The following is a 3,802-nucleotide window of genomic DNA, read 5'->3' as shown; positions in this document are numbered from 1 at the left end:
GCCCATGAGTGGAGGGCCCAAAACTGGACACAGTATTCCAGAAGTGGCCTCACCAGTATCAAATAGAGGGAAATAATCACTTCCCTCTATCTGCTGGCAACACTCCTCTTAATGCAGCCTAGTATGCCATTAGCCTTCTTTGCAAAAAGGGCATACTGGTGGCTCATATTCCCCTTATTGTCCCTTGTAACTCCTACGTCCGTTTCTGCAACCAGAATCTTTTTCTTTAAATCAGACCAACTGGTATGCTGTCTGACAACAATAAGCATTTCTGAGCTTTTGCCACCAAACATGTATCCAAGTTGTGTTTTCTGCATTGTCTTCAGGATCTGGAAGACACTTGCTAGCCTTGGCCTTCCAAAACATAGAGACTCCAGCAGTCTGTGTATCAGAAGTGACAGCAGCCAGATACCACCTGAGAAAAGACTCCACTCACCTCAGGACAGCACAAACAACAAAACTCAGCAGGCACCTAATAACCTACTAGCTATAACTAGTTGCAGCCCACAACCTGGGAAGCTGCCACTGGTTTTGTGGTCATAAGTTCAAAGATTGAAGTTTGGATGCTGGAGTGATGATATTCGTTGTGCTTTCACACTTAGCAGGGAAGACCACAAGCAGGTTGTCATCTTCCCTGAAATCCAGTCTGCAGCAACAGTGTGCAACAAAAATTTGGCTGTAGATCCAACCATCAAGCTTCTGGGTTTCCACCAGCAATGTAAATATTGGACAACACTGAACTGCATTTGTAAAGGACATGGAACACATGTGCCTATTTATTGAACAAATGGGGCATCAAGGTCTTGCCGAACTGCATATGTGGTAAGGTGTAGTTAATGAGCCACTTTGCAAACTCCAGCCCTGAACCCGCATATCATGGAGGGATTGAAGCAATCCACTTTGATATCCAGTTGATGACATCCAGGCCAGCTAACCTTAACATACAGCTTTAATTAACCCGCACCTTCTCTGCTGTTGCTTGCCCTAGCCATATGAGAGAAGAACCCAGGAATTGGGTTCTTTAATTCACCTCCACCCCCCTAGCCTGAAGGAACTCGGGCTCATGTCTCCCACCTAAGTACAGAATGGGCTTGGGCACCACATACTCCTGTCAAGAAAATGGGACCAGCCTGCAGACCAGGGAAGTCCTGGGGTCCCAGTAGAGTAGCTAGGACATGATGAATCCTGGGTGTGACAAGAATTTAAGATATGGAATATAGTACTGTTACTTTGTTCATTTATTTGAAGGTGGGAGTTTGAGAGACTTTGATTGTTTGGAAGGGACCATAAGTTTGTGACACAAAGCCTGAGGCCCTCCATGATGGAAAACATCCTGTGCTTGCCTGTGCGGCCACAGGGTTGTACCAGGAAACAACAAGCCACTTTGCATGAAGAATGACTGAAATTCCAGGCAATATTTCTGCAATTGGTGTGGGTTTAGCTGAAGCAGGCAGAGATGCAGCAGCATAGAGAGGCTGAGATAGCCTTGACTGAATCATAGTACAGCAACCAAAGAGGTGAGGCAAAGAGGCTAAGGAGCAGCAGGGTAGCCACAAAAAAGTCTGTGTGTGAGAGACCTAGAGAGCACAGAATGTTCACCTCTATAGGGGGATGACCAAAATGAGGATTAGCCAGATGAGATGGAGACATTAACTTGTGCACTGAAAAGTGAGGCACATGGAAAACCTGCACAGGGTGATATGACAGAGATGAGAACCCATGGGGTGGGGGGGGATGGAGGGCAGTACAACTGGGACATGGGCAGTCAGGGCTTGACTCAGAGGGTCACAAGCCAAGATATCAAGAACAGACAAGTTCAGGAAACAAGGTTCCCAACTAAAGTCATGAGTAAGGGGATCAAGAGCAGTCAAGAAAGGAGGCTGAGGTCTGTAAGGGACATGCACAAGATGTTCTCCATCTTGGTTGACTCTTTTTTGACCCTAAGGTTTGTGTCACAAACTCATGCCCCTTTCCAAACAATCAAAGTCTCTCCAATTCTCACCTCCGAAGACAAACACAGTCATCCTCAGTAGAGCCATGAGCCAGAGAGCAAGGGGTCAGAAACAAGAGCCAAGTGTCCAAACCAGTTACTAGCCAGGGTGTCCAGAGCAGGCAGCCAGGAAGTGGTAAGCCAACAAACAGGATCCAGGAAGCTAGGAACAAGCAGACAGGAACCAAGAACTGGGAAACTTGAGCTGCTGAGTTTTTGTTTCTAACCTAAAGAGAGAGACATCTGTTCTGTTGAGTAACTGGGAGTCAACTGGAATTAGTTAGACTGCTGGCAGCCAAGTCCACTCAGTCAACTGGGACCAGCTGGAGGCAATTTTGCCTGCCTGCTGTCCAGAGTCCTAACAGTATGCAGAACCTTCCCTCAGAGGTGTGGGCTTAAAGAAGGTATAAGCTCTGATCCCAGGAAAAGAGATTGCAATGACTGCTTCCTGGGAACTACTGCCAAGGCTGGGATACCGCTGCAGTTAGCAAGGATGGCTAAAAATTAAGACGGTGACTTTCCTGATCTTTCCTGAAGAAAATCTGTCCTTAAATTGGGTATCATTTTGGTAATGATAACCTGATGAGGAACACATTCCTAAAAGAGCCAATTAGGCTAAATGTAGATTGGGTGTCATTAGAAGTACTGGTCAAATTTAATAAATTATTCAGTCTTTCCAAAGACTGATTTTATAGAGGCATTCAGAAAATCTGTAGCGGTACTCTAGTCTTCCATAATTCAAATTAAGGTATTTTCAAATAAACCCCACTCTGAAGTGAAGGATCCGAACAGGAAATAGGTGCTGTATGTTGTAGCTGGCCGTGGCCACGGGGCAGCTGCGATGTCCCCTGGTGGCCATGCAGGCCCTGCCTGGCTCTGGTTTGGCTGCAGCCTTTCCTTTTGATGGCCTGTCCACCAGGCCTTCCTCTTATTGAAAGTTATATAAGAGAGGCTGCCTGTGGGCTCTGATCACCACTGGGCCCCTCCCAGGTCCCCTCAGTCACTGTCCTGTGCCTTCAGGCTAAGTAACCCCTGTCAGCCTGTTTGCACTCTGCCAGGTACTTGTTGCCTTAAGTGCTCATCGCGTGGCTCTTTACCTCCCCTACGCCATGCCCCAAGCCTCGCCAGTGTTCTCTCTCCGTAATGTTGTTTGTTTATATACTCAGTCCGCACTTGAACCTTCAGACCCCCTGGGTCACCTACACAGTCCCTTCCTGAAATCTTGGACCCCTGGTCTTTGCACACTGTCCCTCCTCCAGGCTCAAGGACCTTCTGTGGGTTCAAAATAAAACAAAGCTCACCTGCCTGTAAAAACCCCGACTTCCTCTGCCCCGGGGACTTACCTCTGCTCCCAGGCCCACAGGGTTGTTTATGTCCACTCCAGTCCCCTCAGGAGCCCAGCTGCCAGGAGTGCCTTGCCTTGTGCCAGCCAGGAAGAACTTGCCTGACCAGCTCAAGCTCTAAATTTATATAGCTCCAGCCTAAGCCCTCTTCTGGTCAGGTGAGTTTCTCATTAGCCCCCTGCAGCACCTGCAAGCAGTTTTGCAGGCTACCATCTCCCTTAAAGGAGCAGGCACACCCCTGCTACATATGTATATTGAAGGTTTCCAATAGATGCAACCTTTGATGATGCCAAACAATGGTTCACTGATAATGGCCTAGTGAGGGGCATCCCCACAAGTGGGAGCCTACATTCCCCAGGCACAACTAGCAGCGGCACATATTTGTGCTGCTGCTTGTTGTCTCTGGGCAACGTCCCTGCAAGTGTACTCTGGCATGTGGCAATTTGTCCTGGGTACAGGAGGGGAGGCT

General features: G+C 48.0%; 1 long non-coding RNA gene across 1 annotated transcript in view; it reads left to right on the top strand.

Annotated features, from left to right (window-relative positions):
- The window catches only part of LOC102383659, a 5,031-nt gene extending 2,261 nt beyond the window's left edge, over positions 1–2,770 (top strand). Inside the window, exon 2 of the long non-coding RNA XR_325193.1 lies at positions 327–2,770. This is a non-coding gene — a long non-coding RNA (uncharacterized LOC102383659). The remainder of the gene's footprint in view (positions 1–326) is intronic.
- Positions 2,771–3,802: the final 1,032 nt, after the last annotated feature.

Source organism: Alligator sinensis, unplaced genomic scaffold (genome assembly GCF_000455745.1).
Source record: "Alligator sinensis unplaced genomic scaffold, ASM45574v1 scaffold390_1, whole genome shotgun sequence".
NCBI lineage: Eukaryota > Metazoa > Chordata > Crocodylia > Alligatoridae > Alligator > Alligator sinensis.
The sequence above is the reverse complement of the archived record's forward strand: the minus strand, read 5'-3'. Positions and strand labels throughout refer to the sequence as shown.